The sequence below is a fragment of the Suricata suricatta genome, chromosome 4 (assembly GCF_006229205.1).
Source record: "Suricata suricatta isolate VVHF042 chromosome 4, meerkat_22Aug2017_6uvM2_HiC, whole genome shotgun sequence".
Classification (NCBI taxonomy): domain Eukaryota; kingdom Metazoa; phylum Chordata; class Mammalia; order Carnivora; family Herpestidae; genus Suricata; species Suricata suricatta.
Window position 1 is genome coordinate 17,748,023 of NC_043703.1, and position 10,617 is coordinate 17,758,639.

General features: G+C 38.8%; 1 protein-coding gene across 1 annotated transcript in view; it reads right to left on the reverse strand.

The window, feature by feature from the left end:
- Nucleotides 1-10,617, reverse strand: part of GPC5 (glypican 5) — a 1,348,699-nt gene that overhangs the window by 1,054,133 nt on the left and 283,949 nt on the right. The window lies entirely within an intron of this gene.

Consider the following 10,617-nt stretch of genomic DNA (forward strand, 5'->3'; position numbering starts at 1 on the left):
AAAAATACATAAAGAAAGTGTACAAGCCGTAGAGTTATGTTATCTTTGATTGTATCCAAAGGTACAGGCATATATAGCAGATTACAACAAATACAAACAAATGTCAAAGCCCTTCTATTTGTTGACTTGCTACCCATTATCCTGGAGCTCTACTTCACACCTTACTGAAAGGGAATGGGAGGCCATCTGTTACTGGCACATTAGCCTGTCACCTTGGCCCCCTTGGGGTGAGCCGATTTGGGTGGCCCATTTCAATACCGTCTTGCTACTGAGAAGTCCTTCATACTTACTTGGACTATTTTTCATCTGTGACTTAACACCCCCACTTCCTCCTTCTTCCCCTCCTTCCTCTGTAAGGTTCTCCCCTGCAATCAGTCCGAAGTGTCTCAGAATTGTTTCCCTTCTTAATGCTTAGCTACTCTGGCTTTAAGTCCTTTGGCTTACCACTGATCTTCAAGTTCCCATCTCACTTTGAAATGCCGCTTTTAGCTGCCCCTGTCACTTCTCCCACCCTGAGCAAGCACGTGTTTTAGTACTTGTCACCGTGTAAACCCTCCCATTCTCACCAGGATCTTGGCTCTGCTTGCAGGACAACTCCTCCTAGAGCCTCCCTTTTTGCCCACTCAGTCTTACTCAACATCATCAAATTGCCACAACTTGTAGTTAATAATCTTGAAGAGCTATTTATTTATTTTTCTTTTTATCTATCTATTTATCTATCTATCTATCTGTTTTAGAGAGTGCGAGAGTGAGGGAGAGGGGTGGGGAGAGAGAGAGAGAAGGGGGAGAGAGACAGAGAGAGACATGGAGAGGGGGGAACTTAAGCAAGTACCATGCTCAGTGCAAAGCTTAATGTGGGGCCCGATCCCCTAACCCTAGGATCATGACCTGGGCCAAAATCAAGAGTCAGATGATCAAGCTACTGAGCCACCAGGCACTCCTCAGAAATCTTTCTAAAGAACAATTTACATTGTTCATTTTTAGTTGATTCCCGTAAGCAGACCCTCTATTTCTTTTGCAATGGTCTTTTAAAATGTAATAATAATAATAATAATTGAAGAGAAAAATGTATAGATCACCGCTAGTTGAAAAGCAATGAATGTGGAGGTATAATGAGTGCCTACTAAGCTACCTGTTCAGAGGATGAAGCAAAGGTGGATGCTCCATCACTAAAAGATGCAAAAAAAGAAGGAAAATTAAAGCTGTTAGCAGTTTTGAATTTGTTAATCAGGGCAAAAATAGATCCAATAACCACGTGTGCAAGTTAGAAGGTAAAATAAGTGTATAATTTTGGCTTCTCTTCTCTGTTCCTTAGAGAAGGAGATAAATTGTCATTTAAAACTCTGATTTGGAGGTAATTCTAAAAGGTAGCTCTAAATGATGGATTGGAGATAAAAGGAAAGTTAATGAGTAGAATCACCTGCATAGGGCCAATAGTTAAAACCATGAAAATGGATGAAATGACAAAATGCATATAGAATGCCAAGAAGCTCAAAAAGAAAATCTTCTGGTAGGAGAAAAGCAACTCTGAAAATACGGGGTTGGCAGGCAAGGGAACAGGGGAAGGAAGAGGGACCAGAAAAGAGAAAAAGGTAAAGGGATTAAAAGAAAGGAGGGAAGGAAAGAAGAGAGGAGGAGAGAGGGAGGGTGGGAGGGGGACTCTATTCAAACAGAGCTGAACAAGGTTTAGGCCTCCAACCTTGCGGTGCCTGGGTGGCTCAGTCGGTTAAGCCTCCAACACTTGATGTCAGCTCAGGCCTTGTGGTTATGGGTTCAAGCCCTCCATCAGGCTCTGCACTGACAGGGTGGAGCCTGCTTGGGATCCTCTCTCTCCTCTCTCTCTGCTACTCCCCTACCCTACTCATGTTCTCTCTCTTTCTCAAAATAAATAAACTTAAAAAGCAAAGAAGGTATTCAACTGCAATCTATAGGTGAGAAAACTGAACCCCAAAGCAGGAATATAACTTTGCTAAGACTGCATCTAGTTATTGGGTGAGTCTATCTACTACTATTGAATCACCAGTCTTTTCTTTATACTTATTAGTGGTCTTGTTATTCACATATTCTTATCTACTGTGAGGGACTCATATCATATAAGACCTGGTTCCTAAGTGTCCTATGTGAGTAAAATAATTTGGATTGAAAATGATCTAGATATATGAATAAACCAGAGAAGCTCAGTCTCCTTTTGTAGGAGAAAATAGATGAGGGAAAATAGATGGCAGTTATTTCCTTTAAGATCCAGCAAACTAATGGTGGTGGGGAGAAATGGAAGGATATTAGATAATTTGATTTCTGACTGATTTTGGAAGGAAAACTAGAATAACTGAATTTATAAAAAAGTGAAGTCCTTTTTTTAAAAATGTTTATTCATTTTTGAGAGAGAGAGAGAGAGAGAGAGAGAGAGACAGAGAGAGAGAGAGAGAGACAGAGAGAGAGAGAGACAGAGCATGAAAAGGGGAGGGGCAGAGAGAGAAAGAGACACAGAATCTAAAGCAGGCTCCAGTCTCTGAGCTGTCAGCACAGAGCCCAACATGGGGCTCTAACCCACAAACTGTGAGATCATGACTTGAGCCGAAATCAGATGCTCAACCAACTGAGCCACCCAAATGACCCAAATAGGTCCTCTCTTGATACACTCCCCCAAGTTCCAACTTAGTGAGACAATAACTTAATCTCTTCCACAAACGTCTAGATAACAGTTCAAAGAATAGTCAGTAACTGCCTGATCTCCAGACTACCACAGCAAAATAATTTTGATTTGATCAAATACCTGATAAGTGGAATTAGAAAAGCAAAGTTCTGTCAGATTTCATTAAAAATGTCACAATTGACATATATTAAATGTTATTGGATTTATGAATACTCAATATTTTCTCTAAAAATCACTTTTTTTCTATATAAAAAGGCTTTTCATATTGTTAGTGATCTGTAGTTGCTCTTAAAATCATAAAAAAACTCTAATCCACATTTATTTTTTTAATCGCACATTAAGATATTTTAGTAAGTAGTGTTATTTTGGTATTGCAAATAACTTTGAAAAGTTATTAAAATGCTAACACCACCATCTGCGTTTTCCATGTCGGATGCAATTGATCAGTATGGGTCTTAATCATGACATTCCTGCATACTGAATGCCTATGATGGGTTATTGTGTGTGTCACCTTGTCTGGCCACAGGGTGCCAAAGTTACACATGATTTCCAGGCATGCCAGGATTTCCAGATGAAACTGGCACAGGAGTCAGTGGACTCCGTAAAGTGGATTGCCTTCCCCAGTGTGAGGGCGCATCACACAATCTACTGAGGCCTGCGGAGAACAAAAACAGAGGAGGAAGGAATTCATCTCTTTCCCTGCTTCTTGGAGTAAACTGGAAATGTGCCCTCTCGTCTTCCCCTGCCTCAGACTGGGATTCACACCCTCAGCTTCCTTGCTCCTGTGGCCTTAGACTCAGACAGAATCACACGCCGCTGCCTTCGTGGGTCTCCGCACTGCAAACAGCAGATCAAGGGGCTTCTCAGCCTCCGGAATCACATGTGCCAATTCCTCACAATAAATCTCTCCGTACGTATATTTCCATGCAGAACTATAAATAATACGGTGTCAAATTCAGGCTTCATTACATAACGTATCTTTTAATGATTGCCCAAATAAATTGTGGTGAACATCAGAGTCTTTATTATAGCTTAGATCTGCTTTGAACATGTAATGAAATAATGATAATTACATGCAATTAATAAAAGGAACATGTGGGTCTATAAAACTCTTCAAACATAAAAATCTTGTTTAATTTTCCTTAAATTATCATCTCATTTCCTTCATGTGTCATTATATTTTGATTGATGTAGTCATAGGAGCACCTGGGTGGCTCAGTGGGTTAAGCATCTGACTTCAGTTCAGGGCATGATCTCAGGGTTTGTGAGTTCGAGCCCTGTTTTAGGCTCGGTGCTGATGGCTCAGAGCCTGGAGCCTGTTTCAGATTCTGTGTCTCCCTCTCTCTCTGACCCTCCCCTGCTTACACTCTGTCTCTTTCTCTCAAAAACAAATAAACATGAAAAAAAATTTTTTAAAGAAGTATAAAATCTTTTCATCATATTTATACAGATGAGTATCCCCATACATCATAATATCATTTATGAACTCAATCTTTGAATCAGGTAGATTCCACCCAAAATATCTTCCTAGTATATTTTTCAATATAATGCAACATATACGTCAATGAAAACTATAAAAATATGCTGAATTAATGTTGATAAACTTTTTTAACTTTAAATTTGTGTTTATTTAAATTTTTTAATGTTTATTTTTTGAGAGAGAGAGAGAGAACAAGCACACAAGTTGGGAGAGGGGCAGAGATAGAAATACACAGAATCCAAAGGAGTGTGGTCAAGGCTCTGAGCTGTCAGCACAGAGCCTGGTGCGGGGCTTGAACTCACAGACATATTAGATCATGAACTGAGCCAAAGTCAGACACTTAACTGACTGAGCCACCCAAGTGCCCCAATGTTGATAAACTTTTAAATAAATTTAATTAAAGAAACAATAAGTCAACAACATTAATTATGCAAGAGTAATAACATAGTAAAATCATATGATCAGAGATAAATTGCAGCAAAATTGACCTTAATAGAGCCATTTATAAAATATTTTCTATTTTTCTGACAACTTCCATTAGTAAGCTAGATGTTTTCCCATCCAAAGTTACTTTTGGTGAGAAATATCAACTTTGTGAGGATTAGAATTATGGCATGGTGATAATATGTTGTTATAAAAGATTTTACTAAGTTTGTATTAACAGAAGTGAAAAAAATAAGGGATTACAGAATATCCTACCCTATAACTATGGAGCAATCACCATCTATATAATATGCATGCTACTTTGAAGTTCATGGTATAAGTAATTCCAGAAGTCAGCTGTGGAAAAAAAATATAAAAGTTATAGCCATAATACTACTTTTAAAACACTAGTACATTCTGGTATTGCAACAAGGAGTATTTATAGTAAGTTACAAATTATTAAGACTCTAAAAAGCAGCACTTTTGAATGTAAGTTATCCATAAGGAGAATTCTAAATTTGAACAAGGTGCCTAGTTCCTGGGGAAAAGCAAATAAAACAATGTTAAAGCTGAATACGGAAGAAAACACCTACTGTCTCCGGTTTGCAAGGGTAGAGAGATGTAAATTCTAGAGCCGGCAAAGAGTAAATAAGACCCTTTTGCAAGTGTCTACTTGGAGTCAAAGAATGTTTGTCCTTGGGTGGCTGACTTTTCCTTATCTTTCCTTTTAATTTCCAGAAGTTGCCTCCCCGTGTAGATTTCAGTAGCTATGATCATAGACCCACCCTGACTCATTTTATAGTTAAAATTAAAAGAGAAGAATGAAGAGGAAGAGAAGGAAGGGCAGGACAGGGTGAAACAGAATAACATTTCTAGATCTTGTAAGTGGGATCCTAATTCTGCACTGCTAGTTTTGAGTACCTGGAAATTAAGCCACCAGAGGGAGCTTCTGCATTTCAGTCTAATCACTAATTAAATTTATGTGTGTGGAGCCATTTAAAATCATTTAACTCAGGACTCTTAGGGAAAAATGCAACTTGTAGATCAAACTGACAAATATTTAGATAACATGAAATCTGCATGAAAAGCCAGTCTTCGATGTAAAACCACTGGATTGAGGCTGAGTGCCAATGTAATCAAATGAGAAAAGGAAAACCAATGCAGAATTTGTGGACTAATTCCTCCAAACTGAGCTGTCTTGTTGTCAGGAACAGGGAGAGGCTGAAAACTGACCAAGACAACCAATTATTTCCCCCTCTTTATCCCTCTTGCTTTTCTTTATTTTCTCCCTCCCTTCCTCCTTTCTTCCCTTCTTTTCCTTGTCCCCTCCCTTCGTCCCTTTTACATTCCTCCCTTCCTTCCATTCTTTCTTCCCTTTTCATTCTTTCCTATCTTTTTTCCTCCCTTAAAGTTACAGAAGCACATTAGTTTTGAAAATTCTCAGGACTGGAAGTCAAACTTACGCATTTTAGTCTTTGTTTAGCTACAGATTGCCGTATTGGTCAATAGATGCGGCACCATATGCATGGCGTGTATTCTAAGAGATGGGAACACATTCTGAGAGATGAGGAACCTTTTCTCAACATGCTTACCTCTAGCAGAGGAAACTGAAAATAGAACATTAAATGTATTACCTTTATGCTTTAGTGAAACGACTTTCAGTCAAAAATGGGTAAGGAATAGACTAATGAACTGGACAGAGATGGACTGCTGGATGGATAAAGTAGAAGTGGGATAAATATGCGATGGAATATTAGTCAGCCATCAAAAAGAATGAAATCGTGCCATTTACAATGACACAGATGCAGCTAGAGAGTATAATGCTAAGTCAGTCAAAGACAAATACCATATGATTTCATTCATATGTGGAATTTAAGAATCCAACCAATGAAAAAAGTAGAGAGAGAGGGGCAAACCAAAAGAAGAACTCAATTATAGGAACAAACTGATAGTTACCAGAGGGGAGGTGGGTGGGGGTGGGGAATGGATTGAATAGGTAAAGGGGATAAGGATGGCACATGCTGTGACAAGCACTGGGTTTATGGAACTACTGAATCACTATGTTGTACACCTACAACTAATATGACGCTGTATGTTAGCTAATTGGAATTTAAATTAAAAAGTTTAAAAAAATCTTATTTTTTAAAATGTTTTATTTATTTTTGATACAGAGAGAGACAGAGCATGAGAGGGAGAGGGGCAGAGAGAAAAGGAGATACAGAACCAGAAGCAGGCTCCAGGCTCTGAGCTAGCTGTCAGCACAGAGCCTGACGCGGGGCTCGAACCCACAAATGTGAGATCTCACCTGAGACGAAGTCGGAGGCCCAACTGACTGAGCCACCCAGGCGCCCTGGCGAGCCTAAGCTGTAATAATAAATGCAATTTGCTTAAAAAAAAATCTTAAGTGGGTAAGTGATAGACTGATGAGTTGGGGAGAGGATGGACTGCTTCAACTAGGTGGCCAAGAAAGACTTCTATAAAGTAGTATTTGAATTGTGTTCTGAAGGAAGTAGAGAGGCAGCCATAGACACATCACAGGAAGTCCTTCCTATGCAAAGAAAACAGGAATTAAAATAGCCTTGGGAAGAAGAAAAGAAGGCTGCAACAATGGAAGAACACCCACAGACTATGGGTTGGGGAGTGGAGATCAGAGGTAAATTAGCCAGGTAACATGAATCATATATGTTCTGCCAAAGGACTGAAGTCACTGAAGAGTTCGGAGCTGAGCAATAACATAATCTGTTTTATGTTTTAAAAATATCACACTGTCTACCTGTCTATTGTTTGGAGAGAAGTCTGGGCAAGTCACAAGAGAGTGATAGACAAGATGAAACCATGAATCCAGATATGATGCTGTGTGTGTGGTTCAGGAAACAGGGGATGATGGTTTTGCCAAAGACGGTCTTCAAGGACTGAGGTCTCGCTGGAGGACACGTATATTTTGAAGGCGGGAATAGCAGGACTTGAGGATGGATTAAATACTACAAGTGAAAGAACCAGCAGATTCAAGAATGACTTCTGATATTTTTTTGCCAAAGAAACTGGGTGGATGGGAGTGTCATATTGGCTAGAGAAGAATGAATTTAGGGAGAAAAATTAAATTCTCTTTGGACAGGTTTGGCTTTCTGTGACTATTATTCATCTGAGAGGAACTATCCAATAACCTGTTCGTTATATGAGCTGAAATGAAAGCTCAAGGGTGAGGCCGGACAACGAATATGAATGTGGTTGTCGACTGCATTGTCCTTGGGACGAGTACAGATGGAGGAGAGCCAGATGACCAATACCCGGGGCATTCCAACATCTACAGGCAGAGGCAGAGAAAAGTTAAAAGGGATTTTGAAAGAAATTTTCAGAGAAGTAAAAGGAATCCATTGAGAGTGGAGAGTGGGCCAACTCAAAATACAAATGAAGAAGGTGTTTTTTTCAAGACAAAATGATCAAATGTGTGCAAGGTGACTGATAGCTCGTATAAAGTGAGGATGAAAATGGACCATGTATCTATGAGGAAAAAGGCCACTGGTCACTTGTGGAAAGTGTAATTTCTGTGGAAAAGTGTGGCAGAAAGCATAGTAATTGGGGCACAAGAGGTAAAAAGAGATAAGAAAGCAGAGACTATCAAAAGGTACAACTTTCCAGTTATAAGTAAGTCATGGAAATACAATGTACATCCTGGCACTACAGTTAAAATACTGTATTGCATATTTGAAAGTTACTGAAAGAGTAGATCTTAAATAGGTTCTTATCCGAAGGGGAAAAAATTGTAATTATGTGTGGTGATGATGTTAATTAGAATTATATATTCACAATATATATATCAAATTATTGATTACATTGTATACCTGAAACTAATATAATGTTATATGCCAAATATGCCTCAATTTTAAAAAATAAGCATTGACTGTGAAAATACACAAACCTTTCATGGAGTTTTGTGGTCAAGGAGAGCAGATTTATGGGACAGAGACTCAAGAAGGCATGGAGTCAAGTCCATTTCTGTTTTTTGTTTTGGTTTGGTTTGTTCTGTTCTGTTTTAGGACAGTAGCTATTACAACTTGATTGCATGTATAATGGTACAGACTCTGTTTCAGATCATTTGATTCCAAGATACCTCAATTGCATGACAAGTGAGACATTTCTCAAAATGGATGACCACAGGGAGACATGCACTTTAAACATGTAACCTGAAGTCAGAGAGCCTTTCCTTCTGCACATATACATGTCTGATGCGTTGGAGATGCTGGATCATAGACTATGGATTGGGTAAGGAGAGGAAGAATTGCAAAAAATGGACAGGGAAAGTAAATATTATAAATATTTCTACAAGGTAAAATAATTTTTTTGGATTAGAAATATGAGAGCAAGGGAGCTGGAGCGGCAGAAAATGAAGACCATGTGATGTATTTGAATTGCATGTTTCAGAGATGGTACAAATATTGATGAGTTTGGGAGGACAGAAAGATTAGAAGTAGAATCAGGGGTGTCTGGGTGGCTCAGTTGGTTAGGAATCTGACTCTTGATTTCCTCTCAGGTCATGAACTCATGGTTCATGAGTTCAAGCCTTGCATTGGGCTCTGCACTGACAGTGTGCACCCTGCTTAGAATTCTCTCTTTCTCTCTCTCCCTCTCCCTACTTCCAATGTTCTCTTCCTCTCCCTCCCTCCCTCTCTCCCTCTCCCTATATATATGTGTGTATATATATCATATATGTCATATCAAATATGATATATATCAAAATAAATAAACTTTAAAAAATTAGAACCATATTATCAGATATACAGGTTGGTATAATGATCTTGGATAACCGGAGTTTTGGATTCCTGATGGCAACTAATGTCAACGGGGGAGCAAAGCATAATGGGATTGATCCCAGCAATCCGAACATGTATCTAACAACATGGGAGTTTGTGGAGGGTTGTGGAATCTGAGATAACTGGGGGAAGCTGGCCACACCACCAGTGGCAGTTAGCACAATGGTGATTTACTAGAGCAATGGCCAATTTCAGGTTTTAGAAGAAAATGTATAATCTGACTTTAAGCAAATCACTAATAAGCCATATTGTGACATTGGCCAAATGGAGATACTTAATTCAACTAAGGGCATTTTGTAAAAATCTCTGAATGTGGGCTTTCTCTTTTAAGTCTGTGAAGGATCATTAAAGGCAATAAAAACCAGAACCAGAACATAGTTTGCCAATCCTCTAAATTCTTGCCTTCTAGGAGTTTATAATCTAGTTAGGGAGGTAAAATTTCCAATGATAAAACAAATAGATAAATATATGAAGTTAACTTCAATACAATATAAACAATGTCTCAACGGGGTCTAAGTTATGTTTCAAAAGAATACTATAAGCAATAAGTTGTATAGGAGCCCAGAAAAAAAAAAATCAATGGAACCAGAGGCACCAGAGATGCTTTTAAACTGCCTTGAATCAGTGGTGGAGAAAAAAAACTGAGAGCAATCCTACCTGGAGAGGATAAAAATGGGACAGAATTCTACATTGGATATTAACTTGGTTATACTAAGCGAAGCTTGATTCAAGTACCTTTTGCAATATGGTCTCAGGAGGAATTTTTTTTTCCTTATATGAGCATTGAGTTGTGTGACATTTTGAACCTTTTGAGTCAGTAGTCTTTCAACTACTAGGTTCTCCCAACAAAGAGAAGTGGGCCAGCCAGCCAGTGGGACCTCCATATTGGAGTAATTAGAAACCACAGGGAAGGACAGAAAAGCAACTTGAGATCCAGTTTAAGGTACTGAAAGTCTACATAATATCTCAAGAGCCATAAAATCAAAACTTAACCACTGCTCTTATCAAAGGGAGAAATAAGAACCCTAAGCCAACCAAATGCATATTCTAAATGTAATGATCAGATAAAAATAAGAAAGAGGAACAGAGCAGTAGGACCATATATTCCTCCACTTTTCCAAAGCTGAAAATGTTTGAAGATGCGTTAGAAATGGCATCAGCCAGAGGTTTGAAATGTTCAACCAAGGCTATTCTGCTTTCATCAGGTTTCCTGCGTTTCGCTTGTCCCCTGGCCCTGGAATTTCCATCAG